This window comes from Rhyacophila brunnea, unplaced genomic scaffold (genome assembly GCF_057557595.1).
Source record: "Rhyacophila brunnea isolate RB1 unplaced genomic scaffold, BYU_Rbru_1.0 scaffold_19, whole genome shotgun sequence".
Lineage (NCBI taxonomy): Eukaryota > Metazoa > Arthropoda > Insecta > Trichoptera > Rhyacophilidae > Rhyacophila > Rhyacophila brunnea.
Window position 1 is genome coordinate 16980931 of NW_028232848.1, and position 26063 is coordinate 17006993.

Here is a 26063-nt window from a genome sequence, read left to right on the forward strand (position 1 = left end):
ATTAATAAATTTGTTTTAAAGGAATTTTGCGCAAGAACTAACCGCACAGAAGCGAAACCGCTAAGCTGCCCACCGGATAATTGGCACGCGCTAACCGGAAAAGACGAGGCAACAGTGGTGAAGCAAGGATGCAGCCAGTAGTCTCCTGATCGGAAGGACGAGAGGTCGATGAATCGCCTTCTGGATGGCATTTGCGGTCACTTATTTTAGTAATCGCTAACAGCATACCACACTGTACTGACTAATTTGTAGTAAGTAATAAACAAGACTAATTTATAATTGATATAGCTCAGTGGCGAAGGGTGGAGGTAGGCTGTTAAGATCCGCCATAAATAGTGCACATTAAACTTTTTCAGACATACATATTTGTTATCATTGAAATAAGACTACAATTAACAGATAGTGTAGGTTAGATTTTAAAATTCAATTAAACCCTGAGAAACCAAGCCATAATAGATAATAGTCAAAAAATACATGTCTATCTATAAAATATCTAAAATTATGCAATTAAATCATACATAACTTTGAGTATTTTATAGATAGAATAATATTTTTTATTTATTATAGTTTGGTTTACGCAGGGCTTAATGAATCAAAAAAATGAAGCAAAAATATGTGTAATATGTAGTTTTAATCCAACGAAAACAAATAACTATGAATGAAAAATTGTACACAATTTTGTCGCATTGCCCAAATTAGACCAAATCTATTATGGTTTCGTTTAGGCAGGGTTTAATTGATTTTTAAAAACTAACTAATACCATCTGTAAATTGTAGTCTTAGTTCAATAAAAACAAATACATATGACTAACAAAGTTTAGTGTGCACTATTTATAGCGAATCTTAACAGCTTACCTCCACCCTTCGCCACTGAATAGCTACATATAAGGACATAATAGTATGGAGTATTATAAATAATTATGATTTAACATTAAGACTTTCGCTGTGTTATTAACACTGTTTGCTGATTGTCATAGCCTCATAGGACTCCACCGATTAATCCGAAACACTCACACCGTCACTGCTGACGAAAACTAAGTACTTACAGTGAATTTCGCATGTAACATCACACCGGCGTGTCGCATTTGACCGCATCGAGAAATAAATCGATTAACGCCGCGCACAGATGCAAACACTAACCACAGCCACCGGTAGTATGAAAAGCTCACACCTGATTCAACTAAACACAGCTCTTATCCCGCTTACTATCTTACCGAGCCTCATCGCTTCCCAGACTTTATCAATGGCCAAACGCTTTGAATCTAATACACGTGACACGCAACCATAGCCACAGCTCACCTACAATTAGCAGAGACCTTTCGCAAAAATATAAAAATTAATAACGTTTTGAATCACATAGCACTAAATGTATGTAGGTATATGATTTTCTTACTTGAGAAACGTCAAGAAAAAAATATTCATTAATAATACAAGATGAATTTATTACAGACAAATGAGATACACTTCGGCAGGATCATTAAGTCGTGATGTGGCTACGAACAGTTGTATGTAAAAAATGTTTATTATTTTGACACTATTGTGATATTTCGTATTTTTAAATATTGTAAGTATTCAGGCGAAAATCTATTTTCAATTGGAAGACGAAAATACCTGCATGTTTTCGAATGAATCGTATAAAATGATAATATCAATTCAGAAAGCGTTCACAAATAATGTCACATAAATAACTTAAATGTCTGGACATTACTGAGAGATTTCTTCACAGAAATGCAAAGTTGCAGGAAATGATACTTAAATAAAACTGCAGCGAATGAAGAGAGAAGAAAATAAATTGTTATTCAATTTTAGGAACGAGAAACATTTAGAAAACAATATAATAAATTACACAGGTATTATTCCGTCGTTTGTTTAAATCAGAGGTAGTAATAATTAAAACTATTTTTCTATGCAGATGGCGTTAACCTATACACCCTCGTACCTATACTTACGACCGCCCAGTATAGATAAATAATTCTATATTTAATAGCCCCACCAAATCACCCCCGGTCTTAATCGGAAGTGTCACGGCACCCTACGTCTTGGTGTAAAGCATCAATTTATGACTGGTAATGTAACAGAAGCAGTTACCCAAGACTGGGCCGCCATGCCCTCAAGTGTGCTTTCAGTGAATTTATATGAATTTCAGTTAAGAATGTCCATGGGATAGTGGAGCACAAGAGCATACAGTCCCTGTTTCAATGCTATACAGTAGGGTTGCTGAACCTATGGCACGTAGTAAAATTTAGCTGGCACGTGAACGATTTAGAAATTCATTTTCATATGTATAGTATTTCCGGATTATTCATTATCTTTCCGTACTCCCATATAATTAAGCTGGCTACACTGCCATTGACATTAAATTTTAATGACAGTATAGTCAACAAATTTTGTTAACACGGTAAAAGACAGAATCTCAAGAACTCGATTGTAATTTTTAAGCATTTTCAATAGAATTCTTAAATACTTTATTTTCGCTTTTCCGCCATGAAAAACTGCTCGGCACGTCACAGCCAAAAAATAATGTTTGGGAAATTTTGTCACGCGTATGTAAAAATGTTCGCCAACTCTGATATATAGCAATCATTACCAATCAAACCGCGAATCACTTTGCCCTACGCATAGTGACACCGTATAGTGATTTATCTACACATCTGCGCGAGATTGCCGAGACTGAGATCGTTTCAAGTGAACGGGGGAGGGGCACAATATCCTCCACGAAAATTCAGATATGGAACGCACTCGAATGGGCATCTCAACGCGGCGTTTGGCGGTGGAGGTAGGTACCTATAATCACAATGCGAAAGACTTTTTGGTCGATTCGTGACTGTTGACAAAACTTAGATCCACAATAATAATTAATTACACACAAGACTCCAGACACCATTCAAAACTATGGACAAGGACTGGAAAAAATATGGCGAATACGAAGTATGTTTTTTCGGCTGGGAAGGTAAGTAAAGACCACAGTTTTTTTAGGATATACAAGAAATCATTATGATTGATTAAATGGAAAAGCCTAAGACAGGAGGATATTACGGAGTTTTAGATTGTTTGAAAAATGAGTTGAAGAAAAAACGACTTATATGCTCAACAAGAAAAAAAAACACTTCCACGGGATAACGCGCCGGCTCACGACGAGTGCGATAGCAAAGTTGCATGAATTGGACATGAACATTTTCTTGTTTTGTATGTTTTTACACGGTGGGAAAAATCAGGATATCATCGTCGCAATTAATGACGATTTTACCGAGTTAAACAAACACCATATTTCAGACGGGCGATTCAGAATCGTTGGAACAAGTGTATAAGCCCTAAATGAAAATAAAAGTTATTTTGTTTCATAAAAAAAGTCCCATTTATTTTTATACAAACTTTTCAACCCACCCTCATTGCTGCAAGTCGGGTGACAATCGGTGTTTGGGTACGGGGATTGTGCACGGAGAGTGCAGAACACGACGTGGTACGGTTACTACCAGGTGCGAGTGGTGTTCAGTCGCACCTGTTATTTGTAGACTTTTCCAACTCCGCAGCGTGTCGCACATCTGACGTAAACTAAACAGCATGTGCGCACGTCCCATGCAAACAGTATGGGAAATGCTTACCGCAGCGTATTGTTAGTTTCCATCGGTGGCTGCACTGCGTGCGGAATTAATTAATCCCACGATGACTGTTCGACTATACATAAATATTATTAAATACACAGATGACGCCATTTGCACGGGATTCGACACTTAAAAGACTTAATCGTCGAAATTAATGCGACGGTTATTTGATAAAATGTTCTGGCGCCAGAATCGCTATGCCATGAAAACGTTTTGGGGATATAAAGTGCATAAAAATACACATGCAGTAATAATTCAATACCCGAAAGAATGGGTGCGGTTACACGGACGTGTTAGTGTTTCCCAAACAGCAGGGTAAATAAAGAAATGGATCTCGAAAAGGACACCCAACAATTCTATTAAGTATATATAACATACTTACGTGGTGTAGTACAAGGAGCTCGATAGCTGTTAATACAACAAGTTACCCATGAAAAGAAGTACCCAATAGTAAGTTATCTCACGATAAACGTATAAATGCTAATAAAGCAATTATCCGAATATTTTTCGTGGAAAGTCATCGTATAAATTTAAACATTAAAGTTATCCAAATAACTTAATTGCCATCGGGAAAGGTTTCGTTTAGTTTAGCCGACATTCTCGTAAGTGAAAAACGTACTCATACGTCGGGAATGTATCTTTCAAATACCGAAACCGACCATGTGGGTATATTCCATTCACAAGGCTGCTATCGGCGGCTACCGAGGGTATTGCATCACGTTTATGTATTGAGGCGGTTAATTGTTACTATAAGTTAACCGTTGGAACTGTCAAAAAGTGCTATGTTTTAACAGCACCTCTCTTGGCTGTGTTAACTTTTAGAGCGAGATAGGCAGTTTTGACAGTTTAGAGTGTTTAGACGGCTAACTTATTGTAACAATTATAATACCTCAACACATAAATATTATAAACTACCCTCGATAGCTGCCGATAGCAGCCTTGTGTATAAAATAGATGCGCTGATCGTTATTAAATGATGTGGGTTAAGTACCTACATTATAATTGATATAGATACACGTTAAAGCCCAGTCCAGACCAAAGTGTATATGCCCGCAAACAGATTTGTAATCGATTGCCGCTTCACAAATACACGTGCAAATCATTTGTTAGAAACCCAACACATGTTCCGCACCATCAAACATTGCTATCAAATTAAATGTAGTTTCGATAGTCCACATCGTACAAATTTGCGCACGAGAACACGCGTCGCTACTTCCGATGAAACAGTAAAAAAATATCCCCAAAAATCTCCACACATGCTTGTTTGGGAGTAGGTGCATTTGCAAATTCAGGATACAAAAAAAAAACATGGTAATTTTTAAATAGTTTTTATACAATGTTCAAGTGTTTACGGACAGATGTATGTTAGTCTGCACTAGGTTGGTTAATACAACAATACATTTTAATGCCGGAAAAAAATATTGGACCCAAGACATTGAAAAAATCTTCTATAACAGATGGAGACTAAATATATGAAAATGGCGTTGAAAAAGGACTAAAATGGACTAATGATAAGGAATGATTAGTTTAACTGCAAGTCTATCTCGCAATTTTTGTGACAGGGGGCTGCACTAAAACATTAAAACGTATGTAGAATTACAAACATAATTATTAATTTATTAAAATGTTAACGCGATTAGCATGTAAACTATTTCTCGAAAAATGGCGAACGAGTCATTGAAGGATGGAATAACATTTTGTCACGCACTTTTTTGTAATTAATTAAGCCTACATACATATTTCAACTATTGTAAGTACCCACCAATAACAGTATCGCGTCAATATAAGCGTTGAAAGTACGCGTGATCAGTGGGTTACCGATATACCATAAAATATAAACGGCAATCATTTTAATTGCATTTTATATATGGAATTTATACAAGGTGAGCATCTACGTCTACAAAATAGTACGGCAGTATAAGACAAGCAGTATGCAGCTCCCTATTGTAACTTCCGATTGATTTTGCCATATGCTTGGCACTTAGCACTTTATAAATTGCAGTAAAAATAATATTATAACTTTAACTCACTTTAACTAACAGCCCGTTTGTAACATACCATAATTAAAAACGAGTGATTCGGAATATCGTTAGTTACCTATCATATATCACGTGTGTAGATATAGCTACCCTTTAGGTGTTTGATATTTATTTATTTAAAAAAAGACACATTGAGCACGTAGCAAATTATCAAATCAAGACGTTCACAAACACGATATTTAGAATAAAAACTACAGGTAAATCAACTTAGTAGAGAAAAAAACAAAGCAAAATATAATTATATAGAAAACAAACAAATAAAAAAAACAATTCAAAAAAAAAATCAAACGATAAAACAAAATACATACATAATGCATCGCTAAAAATGTCTACATCTCTAGAGAGTGCATTGACCAGCCGCACAGCCCTCGCTATTGGTGCCTGGTGAGCCTGACACAGGAAACAGCGTTCACCCAAAATAGGTCATGACACTGCGACCAGGCATGTAATTTTCCAGAATATCGGGATTGGAAACTATACCACGTGAGGGCAGGGAAAAATACTTTAAGAGCAGAACTGACCTACGAGCTTCTAGAGAATGAAAGGCGAGCATGCCTAGAAGAAAGTTAGTCGGAAAATAAATAAAAAAAAAGGAACATAATTATATACATTAAAAATAAAGATGTCGAAGAAATTTCTTCTAAGCAAGCTCTAAATCAAGCTTATAGGAAACCTCATAAGGAGTCCAGATAATGGACCCATACTATATAATATATGTTAATCTGATTCGATTTACCCCATCTGCACCCGTCATTTTAAGCAGCCGCAAGACGTGCACGGACGCTATAAACGTGCCTGAATGAAAATATTTTAGTGCCACACTTCCATGTCGCGAGACGAAGCCGCACAGGACTAATCGTGCACCGTAATACTTAGAGAAAGAGATTTTAAAAATAATTGACCAGCTCTGCCGTCATTTATCTTTGATGGTGAATCCAATAAACAAGAACTGAAGACAGGATGGCGGTTTATATTTTACAGATCAGCGATCAGCACAGACAGCGTACAGATGACAATATGTTTCTATAAATAATCAATGTTCATTTTAGGGAATTAAAATCAAGCAACTCGGCCCGGTAAGGGAAGAGGTCCGACTGCTCTCGTTTGCTATTCCCGGCGTACGGTATTACCTGAGCTCTTGGCGTGGCATCGAATGTTCCCACTCTAATATGTATGTTTGTTCCATAATACGCGGTAGAAAATGGTAAGCTACGATGTCACTCCACACACGTAGCGTGGCGTGTTCCAGATATTTAATGTTACACTATTACAAAATGGAATTCACGATATCCCAATTAATAACAAAATATCGAACATTACGTTAGGTACGTTAAAAGGGGGATTTGAACATTGATATCTTCTTGATAATCTCTCGTAAACGTCAAGAGACCCTAACTCAACTCTGAAGAATGACAAATCTGTTTCACACTATGCTACGGAGCCATGTAACGTAATTTACGAGAGCACATGCCCAAGTTTTACACCGCGGAGCAAGAGTATAAAAATATTTCATTTCCAGGGAGTTTTTGCGAGAATTGTATGTACGGTCTCTGTATGCGCGGCGGTGGAAGCATTTTTTTATTATTCAATATCCACTTATCCGAGAGCGGGCCCGGAAGAAATAATGTCGAATATTCAAATAAAATATTTCATTGTCAAATTATTTTCATATTATATCGCCATACGAACATTCGCAGATATTATGCGAGTACGTCTTTTTGAATTTGTCCAATACAATATCGTTAACAGCTGCAAGGTAACATTTAATAAAAATATATAAGTACACATCTCTACAATATTACTTAACGGCCCACATGCTCGTCGTAGGTCAAAATTGAGTTTTTATTGTATTTTCAAACCATGATCCTGGACACTCCTTAAACGTTGTAGATAATCTATTTATATAATTTTGAAGCCTTATTATCCTTAATATTTATTTTAAACATTTGATGACTGAATAAAGTATTTTTGTTACATAAAACAGTATTCTTTTAAACCTCTAGCTCTAATGTTTTAGAATATAGTCATATTTCGGTACATGAATGTGCAGTGGTGTTAAGATTTTTTACATTTATTAATTTTTGATCGCATTTATAAAACCATTAGTATAATTTATGATGAGATAATTTTAGTAAAATATTTACGATAAAAAATTATATTGATAATCTATGTGATCCCAAATTTGACAAGAATTAGGCATTTTATTATTCAAAAAATCGGCAAGATTAACACATTTGAAGATGATTCTAAAGATACTTATTATAAGCTATGTCTTTGACCATTCAAGTGTGATAAACATCTTATGAATAATGATTGCTTTATAATAATTATTGACCTAAGAATAAGGTACTTAGTGTTTTTTTGAAATACGCCATTTCTTTTGTCATTCCCCAGTGGTTAAGCTACAACATACGGCTGTAGCCATAAATTGACAAACTATAATTGAAGTAGGGAGTAAAATGATATTGACGCGCGTGTCCCCCCTTAAGTACTCGTTGTTATCTCACAAATTGAGGCAATTTAAGGCCGTTATATTATTTAACAATAAAAAATTACGTTAATAAAATATTTTTTAAATACACAGCACATCATTGCAAATGTCTACTTCTATGGGAGCGAATAGGATAGTCTAGCATCCCTCGCAAATGGTGCCTGATAAGCTTGACACGAGGAATCAGTTCTGATCCAGAAAATGTAATGTCAATTAAAAATTTTCAGAACACGGCAGGATTAGAAACCTTCCCTCGTGAGATCTGGCAAAAATGCATCGATAGCATACGTGACCTACTAAATTCAGTGAAAAGCGGGCATGTTCTGAAGAAAGATGGTCGGAAAATATTCGTTTGAAGAATAATAGAAAGTATATAGCTATGTGTTAAAATATAGACATCGATATCGAAAAACACATTTACTTTCATTTTGAGCAGGCAAACCGGTCGCAGAAAAGATATATCTGTATGATTGAGAAATAAAGTAAGATTTTATTGCATTCGTTTGCCAATTATAATAATTTAGGATTTCCACATTTAGGATTGGCTGCCTTTTGATTATTTTGATGTCACATGATGCACATTGGTAACTCTCAAATTGGCGATATTTAAGGCGATTATTATAAGAATATTGATTGATTTAAAATAGTGGTATTCAAAGTGTGCGACGCAAGCAATTTTCAGGGGCACCGCACACTGTTAATGAAATACAGACTATATTAATTTAATGCTATGATCACGAACAACAATCATAGATTCGTATATTTTAGAGACTGTTTTCTTCATTTTAAGCGGCTCTCCCTTTATTGTAGACATTACGCATGAAGTTGGATATTACTTCATTTTCCAAAGGACAATCAACGATTGACACCTTTCAGAAAATGGTCTCGAATGTCATTTGAAGGGAATTTTTAACTCACATCTCAGAACAAAGAGGTTGCCAACGCTGTGTTCGCGAAGCATTTTGAATATATCATTAATATTTTTTACTGATAATTATTGATGGAACGACATGTTATTAGAGATAATAAAACAACTGAATGGGAAAAACCTTCTTAATATTTCAACATGTCCCTTAAATCGTATAAATTAAGATAAAAATTCTTATTTTCTTATAAACGTACAGTAAAAAGTCGCCCAACCTGCAAGTTCATTCAGTAGCTACACAAAATGCTCTCTCGATACGATAATTATGGCAAAACGATTGCTGTCATTTGGCTCAGAAAATATATTTATTTGGCGTCATGAAAGAATATTATTTATACAGTAATGTGCACCGTGAAATAAAATACCTACATGGTTCGAAAACCACTGATTAAAACATGTCATACTGTCATGTCATGAGCAAGCGAACCGGTCGCAGAAAAGATAGATGTAAGATCGAGAAATAAAAAAGATTGGATCAATATTTAGCAATATTAATTGGCAACAAAAATTAAGAAATTTTAGGATTTGCATATCCTACTTGGGATTGACTGACTTCCGGCTATTTTGCTACAGAAAACAGCTGTTATAAGCATAATGTATGCAAAAACTAAATTGAATGTATATGGATTTAGTCTTCAATAAAACTGCAGTCTAACACTGATTACATAATATGTATTTAATTTAATATATACAGAATATTTTAATACATAATGTATTGCAAATAGGGATTGCAATACTGCATTAAAATACCAATACTGGTATTTCAGTATTTCCATTTGAATACCGGTATTCGTGAAAAATATAAAAAACAGAAACCAATAAAAATATAGATATAAAAATCTCTTTAAAATATTAATATTTTATAGCAAAAATATCTAAATAAGTACATATTATATGCAAATTTTAAAATAGGTAAAGGTAAAATGTTGGAAATATTGATGTTTACAAATACCTATATAGGATGTAGTTGAACTATTAATTGACACTTTCTTCTTCGAATGATTTTTCAATAAATTTATTTTATAAAGTATTCTTGGATTTGTAATAGGTTCCCCATGGTAATTCTACCCATTGTTTTATTGCAATTGTTACCCTTAGTTACTTTATTGCTCACTTTTCATGGTGTCATGGTGTATAAAACTTAAACGTAATTTGCCTTCATTGATGTGTTGGATTTAAAGTTATTATAATGAGGTGTGATAGCTACGATTGTATGACGTATATCAGGCATGCCCAACGCATCTATCGTAATATGGATTTCGAACGATCGCACCATAATAGGAATTGAGTCGTAAAAATGTAAAAAGCGTGTAGGTACATTCAGTTGTAAAATAATACTTGCGATTTTGAAGGACAAGCATTACCAATTAGGTACTAATTTTATTTTTTTAACCAGCTCACAACTTCGTATCACTTAATTCGAATTGCATCGCTCAGACATGCTGCTTCAGAAGTGATAGAAAGAAAACATTTGAATTCTCGCGCTTTAAACTGAAGCGTAGTTACCCCTTGCCGTCACGCAGTAGACTCTTTGCGAATAGTGGGAGAATAATTTGACGATTGGTGCAATGAGTGCCCAAAAAGAGACAAAAAGCTTATATTTTTCACGACGAATGTGGAATTAAGTATTTCTTTGTGATGGTGCAAGACAGGTGTTGTTGTTTAATATGTGCCAAATATAATAGGTTTGTTCACGTTGAAGAATGACAAGTGGAGATTATGATAGATCACAGCTTGCTTGAAGTTGAACATGCCCGATGTATTATTTGTATGTATTTGTATGTTTAATATGTTGCTGAGAGCCCACCGTTCTGATTATGACATGATCTGACATTAGCGCTTGACTGTCTTGACCTATGCATTATCTTCTCTCAGGTAATCTCAGCGTCAACTTTAAGCGACAGTTAGAATAAAACGTAAAAGTAATATTAATTTATAGTAGACTGTGTGGGTTAAACTAATTTAATGTCAGGATTCTGGTCTCGCTTTGAAGTCGCCGGTTATTGCTATTGACCGACATGAGAAACCTACAACACTTTGCATGTGGTCGGTCAGTCGTGGGCAAAATTTAAGGACCGATTTCGCTTTCCAAACGCGAAACCCGTTTGCCCTAGCCATAAGTGCGTTGCGTAAAATACTTTGGCGAACTAATTACGAATTTAATTACAGCAAAAAAATGAATACAGAAGCTTCGACAAGTCCTAAATGGATGTGTCGGCTTACAAACATTATTCAACTTCATATAGGTAAATTGATCATGCCTATTATATCATTGAAAATAATTTCATTCTTAGTTTATATTACAATATGTGAATGGAGTTTTTTTTCGTGTGCCTGGGACTCTTGGACTCGACATGCGTCGGTCATCTAACTTGAAACATAAAAGTGAGAGGTTACCCGTGAAACAGTGATGAAAAAGTCATCCGACGTACCTATTGTAGGTCATGTGACTACAATTTAAGTTATTTAATATACAATCCTGAGCTCGATGGCTTATCAATATTTCGCACTGGAACCGAGGTGCCTGCTAGATAAAGTGTAATATTATTATGCTGTGGGTGTCAGTTTGGAAATAGGTCACATTGTAGAGAATTGTTGACGAAAGTCAGAAGTTGTCGCATTGCTGGTGATAATTAATTGTTATTTTAACAGAGTTTCTGATTTAATTCGTATGTCAAAACCGTATGTTGCGAAACCTAGAATCAAGAACACATATTCCATCGCAGTCAAAACCATCAGAGATTAGGCGAGGGAGATATATAATGCAATTTTGGAATGCACGGAAGACCCACGGTTCGGCACTCAATAAAATCTGAATAAGGAATATAGGTCTAAAATTGAACTGAACCTAGTTTGTCGCTCCGACATTGTATGGAATCAAAACAACAGTTACAAAATCAACAGGAAAAAAACACAAATTGCCGACAGTTCGCAGCACAGTACGGAAACATCGTGTCTATGAATGCATAGGGAATGCCCATGGCAAACGACCAACGTCTTGTAGAGTTATCTGCATTTAAATTGGATAATTATTAACGCAAGTGGCTGGCAACATATTGATACGTTTAACAGGTGCAGTGGCGTACTAATCGAGCCAATCGGTGGAATACTTTTTCATGTAGGTCCAGCAAATTGATTGAAAAAAATCTTAAAATATTTTATTCAGCGTACTTCCATAATTTTTATATTTACTCTTTATATGTGTTTTCAAAATACTGCTTCGATTTCTTTGTTTTTTCATGTCGTGATCAGGATGCCTTAAAACTGTAAAGATCGCTTTATATATATGTAAATAAATAAATTTGAATTGAAATCATATTGGTACAGATTGTCAACTGGACAGTATTGCAGGAAGTGTTACACCCCCGTATGGTCCCCATTTGGGGATGTCTCTGTGTATCTGGAGAGGCCCGAGTCGGTATCAAATCCAACAAATAGTAAAGCGCTGATTACGAAAATAAATAATAAAAATAATAGAGCCGGCAATGCTACGGCATTGAAAAATATTTTCAACGTCGCCTTTTTGACAATGCTTCTGGTTGAAAGCGAAACACAAGATGGCGGGCAGAACGCCGCAAACAGCCAAATCGCAAACACGTACATTTCGTCCTCCGTAAAATAAATTATTAAAAATGTAACTATTATATAATATCAACTTAAATATACCTTGCCGTTTCCAAAACAATTCCGGTGTGTTATTTGTTCACCTCCAAATCCTAAAATCCAGACGAAAAACCAGACAACAAAATAAAAGTGACAGCTTGCTATTCACTTTCGAAAGTGGAGGGAAATGACAGAAGGTACATTAAATTAATATTTTTGTCTCTTTCAAATTGTCTTAATATTCGTCGAATATTGACATTATTTGTTGCAAACCCAATTTTTCGACCGTAATTAGCCGGCCATCATTACTTTTGACGATTTGGTTGTGCCTATTCAAAATCTATTTGGATGCCCATGTACACGACACTTTGTGCACAAGGTGGACTAAACATTCACGTAGGTACATTGGCTTATCATTAAGGCGTGACCATGATATAGATTCAACCATAATTGAAAACAGCCAAACTCTTATCCACGTCAAAACTAACTGTTTGGTGATGGTGTCATAAATCAATCTGAAACCTTCTAAAATAAATCCATTATGTAAATTAGTTAGATAACAGCAGTGTATTGGTGATGTGAGGGTAGAGTAGCGTCAATCGCGGAGTTATTTCAACCGTTTGAGAAAAATCAGTCTAGGTATAATATATTTTATGAAGGCGAATTAGCGGGTTAACCCTTATTAATGTATAGTGTATACGTATATTAGATTTATTATTACTCTAATCTACAACCCTCCTCATGCAATAGAAGATCGCTAGGCCACTGCGAGGAACCGAACGTGGGTGGTTGGTTCCACGCGAGCAAAGTAAACAGTCCAATCAATCATCGCACTGTTTCAATAATCAGCAAACAAATTGCCAGCCAGCTCGTGTATTTCGCCAATGCGTGCACTTTTTCCATCACTCATTATCTTGTCAGGTGGGATGTGCGTTTTTGGCCATTCGTTGCAGCGATTTCTTTGTGCAATATGTACAAAAGACTGAAAACGAGCAGTTGAAAATATAAATCAACAGGCCAAAATGAATTATTACGAACATATTATTTTTGCAGTCAACTTTATTTACACAGAACCTGATGCATGGAAAGTCACGAATCGTTAAACGTTATTTCACTCTATTATAGCGAAAAAACGTAAACAAACTCCGCCCACTGAAAACAATGATCTTTTACAAAGAATATTTTATAAAATCTTTTAATGTTTTATAAAATATGTCTTTCATAAAAGATCTTTTATAAAATATAATACTATGACATTACCCTTTACCAATGTAACGTAAAACATGTTTCGTCACTGCTGATTTGACAGCTAATTACAAAATTGAAGACGGCGGAAATTTAATCAATAAAATTATTGATTGTAGAACACAAAAAATATCAAAAAGCTATACAATAATCACCACCCCCAGAGAACGAAAATATAAACATAAACGTAGAAGCCAACGTACATCCGTTCTAGATAATTTAAACATAGCTTTTATAAAATATATCTGTCGAAGATATTTATAGTCTAATACCGGACTAGTAACGTATGTAACCTGAAATACTTAGTTGTTATTTAGAAATCAAGTAAATAGTTTTAACTTAACTCCGACAAAAGAAAATTATCATAAAATAGAAGTCACTGAATGTACTGTTACGTGTACATTTTAAACAGATAGCCATCTAGGCACACTGCCCACTGCAATAAAATAATATGCCTACATCAAGCGGTATTCATATGGTAATCAGACCCATTGATAGGCATGACAGATTTCACATACAAAATAATGAATAGATTATGCGGAAATGCAACGTGCACTGACTGTCACCTGTAACACATGAAAGTGGCTCTTGTCAACCTTCGACCCGCGGGCCACATCCGAGACGTTCTATTAGGTACTTCAAAACAATATGTATCTATAATAATTTATGTTGTAGTATTTATTAATAAGCATTGCCTTTCACATTACAGTTACCATACTATTTTCTTATTGATCTGTCGTCAAAATCATGACATATCAGTCAAAAACAAGACATATCAGCAAAATGTTACGAATAAATATCTAAATGGAAATTCAGAAACACTGCAGATTTTTTATAAACGATGGATGCAGTGCACAGACGGAAATACACTAGCAGTCTCACGCCGATTTTAAAATGTCAAACTGGATCGTTCACTGCAGTCGTAGTCAAAATATACTAATTCATATTTTTCGTCCGCATGTCACCGATCATCGATCGACTCGTGAGGGAAACATAGGAATTACTATATTTGGACACGATACCTTGCGAAGGATCCAGAGAGGCATTTCACGATCGGGGGCGATAGGCGTAGATAATCAGGAAGGCGATCGGGGCAGACGATCGGCCAAAATCTGCCGGTGTAATTTGAGCTTTAGAATTTAATTTATGTAGATACATAGTTTTACGTTTTGACATTTAAAACGTCGACAAAATAACAATAGTAACCATAATTTAAAATATAGTAAAACATAATAGATATGAATTACAATAAAATAGTTACAATTATATTATGATAAGTAGGTATGGTATGATTAACAGTATAAACACCAACTTACAATGCAGACGAAGTTTTGCAACCTGCATAAGTGACTCAATGTATATTGGGGCTCTAATACAAATGGTTCAGTATAGGGGGGTGTTTTGCAAGTTGGTCGCACAACCTATAGACTATAGAGGACAGCAACAAAGTAGAAAGACGTACTTAACAAAAGTAGACTAAGTTATAATATGCATATATCTACATGTAGAACAGAGAACGAATCCGAATAGAAGAATGTTTGGAAAAAATTCAGTTATAAAATTCAACGTAAATTGCCACAATTGTTAATGTCCAGTGAAGACACGACTCTGAATTGGTATAACTACGAGATTGTGGCAGTCATCGTTTGATTAAACAGTTTTAAACATAACGAAAATGTCAATAATAAGTATGATAATCTTTATCATATATGTCACCAAACTAATAAAACATATTCAATCCGTAGACTAAAAAGGTTACAAATTGCTGAACTTCAGTATAAAGTTGACAGTATGTAGGTGCAACCGTCCGGTACGGATTATGCAACAGGTAGTTTGGTTGATGCAATCAATTATTTAATGATTTGGTTGCCCCAGTTGAATGCCGGCGACGAACAAACACATCGGGAAATTTTGCGTAGGTTAGTGTCGCTTTTGGTTTGAAGGGGCCCTGGGCTAAAACAGAGTTTTGTCGTAATCAAAAACGAAAAATAACAGGCCATCACTTAATTGCTAATTACGATGGTAGTGCTACTTATAGATTATATTCGAATGCAATACGGTAACCTGTTGGCAATAAATTAAGATTTCCGATCGCATATTTCATTCAACCATTTCATATTACCATTTATTTCAATATGCAACAATCATCATTTTCTACAAACTGTCCATATTGCATTCGAAGTATGACCAGTAACTAGTAGTATGTACCATTGAAGTATACAGTTTCGTTCCATGACCTGACTATAGTGGGCCTTAAAATTGGTAAAAGTTTGGCCCTCTTCGCCCTGTGGATAATCTACCCATGGAGCCTATCTTCCCTCGATAACAATTTCCAATTTTGCTGACACTATTGTAGCGCATTTTGTGGTTAAAATAACGTAAATTTGATCTGAATAATCAAATATCCAAAGACCATGCAAATTTTCTTAGCACCAACAGTGAAGTAAATTTGATCTCAATAATCAAAAATCCAAAGACCATGCAAATTTTCTTAGCACCAAGAGTGAAGAAGGTGCGAAGATTTGGCAAGATCCTACGCAATAAAATGCTGATATCTCAAGGAAGCATAAAACTCGCATTTATTCTTCAAATCGACTAAACCGGCGAATTTCAGCATTTAAAACCGCCGGGGGCGTGTAGGTTTTAGCGGATCTTCATTACTAATAAAATAACTTACAAAACAATGTTCTGTTCATGATTTTACACACAATATATTTCACCAAATTTGTTTAGGAAAATGATGACTAATATTAAATTTGTACCTACCATTCAATATAACTGAAATACACACATTATGTAGAGTTGTATTATGTAATTTGCTTTTTATTAGTTTTATGCACGGAGGTAACGTTATAAAAATATAATACATAAAGTAAACCAGGCCATTCACCGAGGGCGCAGAATATATACCTATATCCAACAAAATTATTACAGATATTTTCGCGGCATATTTGTATAATTAATTACATTGTTTACAGTGACAGTGCATTTTTAAATAAAAATTGACCGAAGACAGTTTTTTCAATAGTGAAAACCATAGATGTATTAAAGTGAAAACATTAAATTTACAGAAAATGTGACATTTTTCATTTATTACTAGATTTCGGGGAATTATCTTATACCTATTGTTTATGGAAGGAACAAATTGTTTTCCCAAGTTGAATTACTCATAGAAAATCGTCCGCGCATAGACTACCAAACCATGGAAGATTACTAAATATTCATAAATACCATACTACGAGATTACAACACTTGGGACCAAAAGTTAATTGGAAACATTTGTTTGAAAGTTGTTAATCACAAACAGTGGTTATTTAGGTATCTTAACCCTACCTAAGTATCGGATTATTGAGAATCCGCAATTGGTCATTGATCCAACATGCCTACGTGTTCAAAATTCAAAACACGATTTTGACGTAAACACATTCGCGTTTACTTGTACATCCCATTGTATGCTTTGAAAGGTAAAAAAAACTTCAATGAGTCACATCATTCGCGCAAAGAATTTTTGATTCGCGGAAAAAATGCTCGAATATTTTTTTCTACGAAAAACGAATAGAAATAATATCACCTGACTGGAAGAATTTTTCATGAGAAGCAAAAAATGTTTATTTTTATTAATGTTCTAAAACTAAATAACTTTGTAAAAATAACATACTTAGCGGTTAAATTACGAATGTTATGATGATTCAATTTGTAGTGGTCGGGCCGGTTGCGGACCGGAGAATCCAGAGGTGCTGGTGGTGGGAAGGTTTAGCAGAGGAGGAATATTGACGAGCTGGAGCGACCAAGTGACGGAGCTTACTTGGGGCACCGGAAGAACTGAGAGTCATGTTCGCTCAAAAGATAGCTGCATTACAGAGTGGTAAGTAGTTTGTATATTTACTTATATGAATTTAATTAAAATTATTAATCTATTTATTTCACACCACATATTGACAAAATATCAAAATGCATAAATTGAGATAAAAAATATTCAATTCTTCACGGCATATTCATACAAGACGACTATGGAAGATTTCAATTCAATTTTAATTGGTCTTATAAAAACTTGAATTAAATCGGGACGTACCTATACTTAATTTGGATAAGATCACTAGACGCCTGTAATTAGGGAATCCAATCCCGAGCCAAAATTCTGATCCCGGGATTTCGGGATTACAATTTGACAATCCCGGGACTAGTCCCGGGATTGGCATTTTTTCCATTGTTAATATGTAATTTTTATATTTACAAATAACATTTATAAAATCGGTCAAAAATAAATCAAGTATAATTTATACTATTTAAGACATTATTGTTAATATTGTATAGGTACGTTCAATCTTGGAAATACATAAGTGTAATGGAGTAAATAATATTGTAATATAAATAATAATGTGAATTTAATATGATATTTCTGTTTCTGATAGTAAAGAATTAATGAATGGGTTAGCTAGATTTAAAATAGTAAAGCAAATCATGGTGTACTTATGGCCTTTCCGCTTCATAAATCTAATTAGTCAACCAAATATGAAACTGCAGTAAAACGTATGATATCATAGCGGAATTACTTGTTAATAGTTTGTTTTTTCCAATCTTTCTCATTTTTATTAATTTATGTGAAAAAATAAAATGAATCGGCAATTTACACATGGGTATAAATCAAACTTCATTCAAACTCAGTTTATTTCGAATGTAGTTATTTTATTTGTTATTAAAAATATGTTTTCTGTTATATTTTCGTTTTTATTTTATTTTCCATATAAATTGATAAAAAATCAATCCCGAAAGTTTCGGGATTATGTTTATCAATCCCGGGATTCATAGGTATCGAACATAGCTCGGGATCCCGGGATTGGAATCCCTACCTGCAATCTGTCACGTCCACTATTATTATTATTATGACGTAAAAATATATTAATTTGAATTTAGACTGTGCTAAATAAAAATTCGATTTTGAAAAGCGGACCTTGCACAGAATTTTTCAAACAATTGAATGCAACAATTAGCGTTGAGTTAATTAGAGACATAACCCCGACCAAGTTGAACAATAATGCAGGCAACTGATAAAAGAACGAGCGAAAAAAAATTGAGTGCATCTTCATACAATGGCGAGAGCTGGTTGTATTCCCACGTCATTATTCAATTGTTATGATGATGAGGATGATTAGGACGCAAACTTGTTTGAATTTCAACGCTATTTCAAAGATATCAATCATTTTATTATACAAAATTAAAGCACTATAAGTATTTTTTTAAACCCAGCAATTTTCCCCACATAATACAATACGACAGTGTCACTTGGGTAATTATTGTAATTTTTCGAGACATTTTTATTGACTTACACATTATTGCATAAAAATGCCTGCCTACTAAACTGCTATGATAGGGCTCCTATCTGAATATCAAATACTGGAAATATGAAACTTTACTATTATTTTAATATAAAAATAAACTAAATCGTGTCTTAACTTGAGTTCATAACGTGTATGAAATAAAATTCTTGACAGCGCTGCATACAGTTTGCCGCTAACATAATTCAACAGGTAATTATGGTTGCAATTTTTCCCTTTAGAAGCCGGTAAGCACAAGACATAAACGTGATTAGTGGGGACATCTCTGATCGACTCCCACTCTTTTATCCTCGTACAGTTTATCCTTCGAATAACCGATCGAACCACGAATTGAAATCATTTCGTGGTCATCAGAAAATTGAATGTAACCGATGGACAGGTTCAACAGTGGCGAGGGGTGGAGGCAAGTTGTTAAGATTCGACATAAATAGTGCACACTAAACTTTAGTCAGTCATACTTTTAGTTGAATTAAAAATACATAATACTACAAATGGTGTTGGTTAGTTTTTTTTACATTCATTAAGCCCTGCCTAAACCAAGCCATAATCGATACAAATATTCTTATATCTATAAAATATATTAAAATTATGTATGTTTTAATGGCATAGGGAGATAAGGCAGGGTTTAATTAAATTTTAAAAACTAACAAAATACTATCTGTACGTTGCAGTCTTATGCCGGGTCCACACTGGCAAAATGTCGCGCGACATGTTGCCCGTGCGGACCCGGCATTAGTTCAATGGAAACAAATACGTTTGACTGACAAAGTTTAGTGTGCACTATTTATGTTGGATCTTAACAGCCTACCTTCACCCTTCGTAACTGGGTTCTATTAGGGTAATGAAGGCCTCCGACTTCCTGACTAGCTCAGGCACTTGGAAGTGGAGGTTCGTTAATTTGGGGGAACAGGCAGGAATCTCATAGACGTGGAGTAACCAAGAAGTTACGGTAGAGAAAGAAAGTCGATAACTCAAGAAAACACTGGTTAAACTTCATAACTGGTATATTATCAATGTTGTTACACAATTTAACTTATGGTCACCCTTTATTCAAAAGTTTATAATCAAATGTCAATGAAATAATGTTTATATGTAACTAGATTCTCGTTAAACAATCACAATAAGTCGAATGTCAAAATTATTTAACGTCTACAAGCCACAATTATCCAAAAGGAAAAGGTCTGAATTGTTCGCATCCGAAATTCACAAGTAAATTATGAAAAGTCATTTATTTAAATCTCGAAATTCAAAAAAAAACATTTGAAAACGTCTGATTTATTTATATCTCGAAGTCCACAAAAATAACCACATTTATTACTGATTAATTAAAAATTAATTCGAATATTATTAATTAATTATTTTAAAATTAACTTGATTATTATTAACTAATTATTTAACATTAACTTAATTATTTCTAATTAGTTATGCAGACGAGATCGCGCGGGTCCCGGGGCAACAAAGCGTCGCAGAGACGCCCCCCGGAATCCACAAGCAGACTGATATCGGATTTTAGAATCTTGCCTTTTTATTCCGTTAGGGGTGGTCGCATTTCTTTTTCCGACGCTCGATCTTTTATACCTATTCACACCGATACCGCTATATGCTACACGTTTATATAAGGTTGACGGATGTCAGTCTATCAACCAAACATATAGTGATATCGATGTACATAAAATGATTAATATTAATATTACCTTAATTACCATATACTATTAACGCCCGTCCATACGTCTCGCTTTATTATTGAACTAACCCATTGCATATTACATTACATTAACCGTTATATTACAATTTTATATTACCAATTACCTTACAAGCCAAATCATATTTTACATTTAATCTACCTTAATTAACCCTTTACCTAAACATAAATTTAATTAAAATTTATCCCTATTATCTTATTACCTATATGTACATGGTCTGTGACCGACTTATCTCTTGCACAGTTCACCCTGAGAAGTGGTGGGACCTGCTAGAGCAAACTGCGGGACTTCTACATATATTAAATATTGTTCTGCTTTGTCGAGGGTCGTAATCATCTAACCGGTGGTACATTGACTACCAGGATCAGACCGAGCGGTTGGGAGGCACTACTCCTTATGGGAGCGCCCCCCACAGGGGCGGAAAATTAAGTGTGCGTCAGTAATTAAGTATATTATTAAAAATTTTATTATGTACTACTACATTACTTTAATCTCAACACGCATATTTAGCACATGGATATTTTAATTAATATTATGTAGGTACAGAATGTACTGTACTGCGATCGTGCGGTAATTTTTCACTAAATAGGTACTCCTTGATGCAACGTCTCCGAAAAATCAACAGGTCATAATATATAAAGTTAAAAGCATATATTACGTTGCCCGTATGTAGGTAAACCTGATTCGTTATATTTAGAAATCAATTTGACAGAATTGTCATTCGTTACTAATTGCTTAGAAATCGTAAAGTGAAGTATTTAACAATTATTAGTTCAAGTTAGATGATTGTATCCAATGTTTATTTTGGTACGTCGACAAACTACAGACGTATGAAACAGACGCCAATGATCAACAACATACGTTTTAACATCGGATCACCAGATTCCGCTCTAAGTCACTTGGATATAATTAAATTTACATTCAGTCATGCATTCTGAGTTATCTGCAATGACGAATCTTGTTTCTAAATAGCAACATAAAGAGATTAAAAATAAGCAAAGACAATATTTATGAACATTCATAAACTTACGTACAATTAGGTACTTACTGGTGTAAACAAGAGAACTATTAATAATTATATCAACATAATGCAACTATCTGAGTCAGCGTGTAAATAGGCGAACTGAACTTCATTTATGTATGGTTGATACGTAATAATTCAAGGAATGAAAAGCCTCAAAGTTCAACAGGACCGCCCCTAAAATGTATTTCGCGCCACCCGGGCTAATGGAAACTTACATGTCACAAAAATGTGGCTAAATACTAAACAGTGCCAAATTTCAGCCTTACCATCTTGAATGTGAATTCATAATACCCCCTTATGCGAAAGGGGTGAAATTCGAATGCCAGACATTCTAAACGGTTACATACATATTGAAAAATAAATGCTTACTTTTAATAAAGTAAATTACTTTTTGGACACTTCATTGCAAAAAAATGCATCGAAAAATAATACCTACGTACCTATATTGTGTGAAAATTCATTCATTATTTGAAAATTAAGTACCTATGTAAGTAATTTTATTATTTTATTCATCCATTATATTTAAGCTATAATTTCAAAATATATCGATTTTTGTATACCTACGGTAATTTCGAGCCGGGATTTTGGGATTTCGTAAACATCGAAATAAAGACCTGACCGACCGACCCATAAAAGGCTACGTGCCACTCGAATCCTTGAGAACTTTTTTTAGTCAATAACATTGATATACTACGTCAATAAAGAGATTGAGGCTCAGTGCTGCCATATTTTTGTCACCGAATTATAGTACACATACATAAAAATTATACTATTTCGGCAAAAAATATAGTACCTACCCGTTGAATGACCGATACTTTGCTGCATTTTCAAAAAATTACTCGTAGAGTGATTAATAAGGCCCCACGTGCGCCGCGTAGGTCAAATGGAGTTTTACGGTATTATCAGAGCATGATCCTGGACATTCCTTAAACGTTGTAGATAATCTATTTATATAATTTTGAAGCCTTATTATCCTTTATATTTATTTTAAACATTAAATTTGATGACTGCATAAAGTATTTTTATTACATAAAATAGTATTCTTTTAAACCTCTCGATCTAATGTTTTAGAATATAGTCATATTTCAGTACATCCATGTGCAGTGGTGTTAAGATTTTTTAGGTTCATTAATTTTTAAACGCATTTATAAAACCATTAGTAAAATTAATGTTCAACATTACATAGTGAAATATTTACGATACAAAATTATATTTTATAATCTCTGTGATCCCAAATTTGACAAGAATTAGGCATTTTATTAATCAAAAAAATGGGCACGATTAACACATTTCAAGGTCGAGAGCTTTTTTTTAGCTGCCAATTTTTTTTCCGAAATTTCAAAATTATAATATTTACTGACTTTTATAATATCGTAAATACATAGTACGCGGGTCGAAATTATAGTACACGTACTATAATTATTATAGTACGGTTGGCAACACTGTAATGATGTTTATGACGTGTCCACACTGGCAACAAGTTGCTGGCAACCTCATTAAATTTCACGAAAATTATCAAAATTTGTTTGACCAAAAATCATTTTAAACGAAATTTAATGAGGTTGCCGCCAACTTGTTGCCAATGTGGACACGGCTTAAATTACTGTCAAATGTCAGCTCCTTATCACGCTCATGTATTTATTAAAATTTACCGGGCTAATATTTAATCTTAATGCAATGCGCTGATGTACGATCACGATGATAGATTCGCATGGCTGTATTAATTCTCCAGATAACAAGTAAATTGATCGTCCTCACCATCACCGCATCATTCATTCTATGTTATTTTTCTTTCAATACCCCACAATTCTCCAATACTTTCGAATCTATAATTGTTTGGTTACAATTTTGAAAAACGTAAAACTTTCATTAAAAATATACTGCACATAGAATATAGATTGATACGGAGAACAACTTGTTTCGCCGGATTCTAACCAGGACACTTTCGATTGGCAACTCGGTAAAGCTCCCAAGAGTCCCACTCGATCCAACTTTTTTGTCAACGAGGTTTTTCAAAATTATGTATTTTCTATGATAAAGAATAATCACATTTTTAAATCTTGTGTCGGTATATTCAGTATCGATAAAAAATGATTTGAATGCGATTTTGAGAGAAGATGGGCTGCTGAAATGTAGGGCAGTACTTAGTTTGAAAGCCATTGGCTTAACCAGTTTCTCACCTGTCAGTAAGGTTCTAGCACGTAAATATCAAATAAAATAACAATGGATGCATTCATTTACATTTCTTTAATTAATCCGGGACTAGATCCCAAATTTAAAGACGTTTTTACGAATTTTATTTAAGTATCGTCCAAATCAGAGCCGCTCGAGCGTGCAGTGGTCCCAAAAGCCTGCGTGCCGAAGGTACCAAACCATACGTGGTTCGGCAGAATAGCTTCCGTTTCCTGACTACGAGCAATAACACCTCATCATCGTGACCTTATATTGCATGCGTGACGCGCAATATGATTTATTGTGTGACCAATTTCTTGGAAAAATATAAAATACAATAGATAATTGGATGGTCTTACGCAAAGACGGAACCATCAACCATTTTGTAAGATAATGAGCCAGGTATCGTGTCTACCATTTGCATATTATTGTCTCTTGATCACGCGTGTGTAAAACACTTATGTAAAATAATGTGCCGATTAACATGGATTATATTATTATTTTTACTATATCTATTCCGGCGTGGGATAGAATTGAATAACTAAGAGCAAAAAGTTATTACAAAATTAAGAATGGGGGCAAATCAAAATGAAATATCGTATTTTTCTATCGAAAAAATTTCAACATTTTTGATGTGATTTTCACATATTAGTAGGTACTTAGTGTTATAAAATATTATTAGATATAAACATGAATCAATAAGTAAATTTATGACTGATCGTATTCCCACAATATTTATTATATTATATTGTTAAATATTAAAGCAAGGGATATTTTGATATAAATTAATAAGGGATACCTTTTACTTTTAGATTAAGTACTGATTAGACTAGATTTATTGCGTAATTTGCGAACTAGCCATATTTCCACAATATTGTAGGGGCCGTAACAGTGATGCCAACCGTACTATAATTATAGTACAATACTATAATTTTAATTTTGCGAAAAATATAAAATACTATAATTTTACGCCAAATATACCAAAATACTATAATTTTAAAGGATTAAAGACGAAAAATGTTCCTGTACTATATATTTTTTAGAAATACTATAATTTTTACGCCTTTGTACTACAATCAGCATAGAAAAAGATGGCAACACTGCCGTAGTAACGTGAATTGTAATTGTTCATATCATACAATCGATAGTTTATGATGTTTTTTGGAACATCTGCTGTATATCCTCTATAAAGATTATGAAACCTAGATATTCTACCCTTGATTGACCGCTGTCCATTGGAACATATCGCAAGTAAAATTTATATGTAACCAGTATTCAAGCCATATTATCGAATGTAAAGATGACTCTTGTTTCAGATGCCATACTGATAAGTTATGAGTTATGTTAAATACCTGATTGAACAATTTCCAATTAATTGAATCCAACAAGTATTTTAATAAGATAACATTGTTAAATACTAATTTTGGATAATGATTGTAGCAGCCTGGTTAAACCGTGATATCCCTAATAGGTATATAATTAAAAATGCTTTGTCTTATAACATAACTTACATGTATTTTTTTAAATTAATCTCTCAATTTAAGATAGAAAATTACACTGTACAATGTACTATTGTATCTCTTATGATTTTTTGGTTCATGGCTTAATTATATTTAAAAACAAACTAACATAATCTATTTTCTTAAATCTACTATATTGTTGTGCATACGTTGACATTTATTAGTGTGTACTCAGTGGTAACATCATTATTATCGTCCTAAGTCTTGTAAGTATGGCTGACAATTAGTACTTATCTACCAATGCACTATAAAAGTCGTGAAAATGTGTAATTATAGTCTAATTGAAAACTTATGATCTTAGCTTTAATCCCAATGCTAACCACGTAACCACAGGCAAAATAACGAGTCTTACCGGGTTACAGGGTGTCGCTAGCAGGTCAGCTACGTTTACTCAGCATGATTA

At 34.1% G+C, this 26063-nt stretch overlaps 1 protein-coding gene across 2 annotated transcripts in view; it reads right to left on the minus strand.

The window, feature by feature from the left end:
• The window catches only part of Csk (C-terminal Src kinase), a 146517-nt gene that overhangs the window by 115243 nt on the left and 5211 nt on the right, over nucleotides 1-26063 (minus strand). The window lies entirely within an intron of this gene.